This window comes from Rhinopithecus bieti, unplaced genomic scaffold (genome assembly GCF_001698545.2).
Source record: "Rhinopithecus bieti isolate Rb0 unplaced genomic scaffold, ASM169854v2 scaffold_19737, whole genome shotgun sequence".
NCBI lineage: Eukaryota > Metazoa > Chordata > Mammalia > Primates > Cercopithecidae > Rhinopithecus > Rhinopithecus bieti.
The window spans coordinates 2,340,867-2,341,283 of NW_016809683.1; positions in this window are offsets into that span (position 1 = coordinate 2,340,867).

Genomic DNA, 417 nt, shown 5'->3' on the forward strand with positions numbered 1-417 from the left:
GAGACGGAGTCTCGCTCTGTCGCCCAGGCTGGAGTGCAGTGGCGCAATCTCGGCTCACTGCAAGCTCCGCCTCCTGGGTTCATGCCATTCTCCTGCCTCAGCCTCCCGAGTAGCTGGGACTACAGGCGCCCACCACCACGCCCGGCTAATTTTCTGTATTTTTATACAGATGGAGTTTCACCGTGTTAGCCAGGGTGGTCTCAATCTCCTGACCTTGTGATCCGCCTGCCTGGGCCTCCCAAAGTGCTGTGATTACAGGCGTGAGCCACTGCGCCCAGCCGAAAGAGGAACTCTTTATACACTGTTGGGTGGGAAGATAAATTCGTATAGCCATTATAGAAACATTATGGAGGTTCCTCAAAAAACTAAAAATGGAATTGCCGTATGATCCAGAAGTCCTACTACTTGGTGAATATC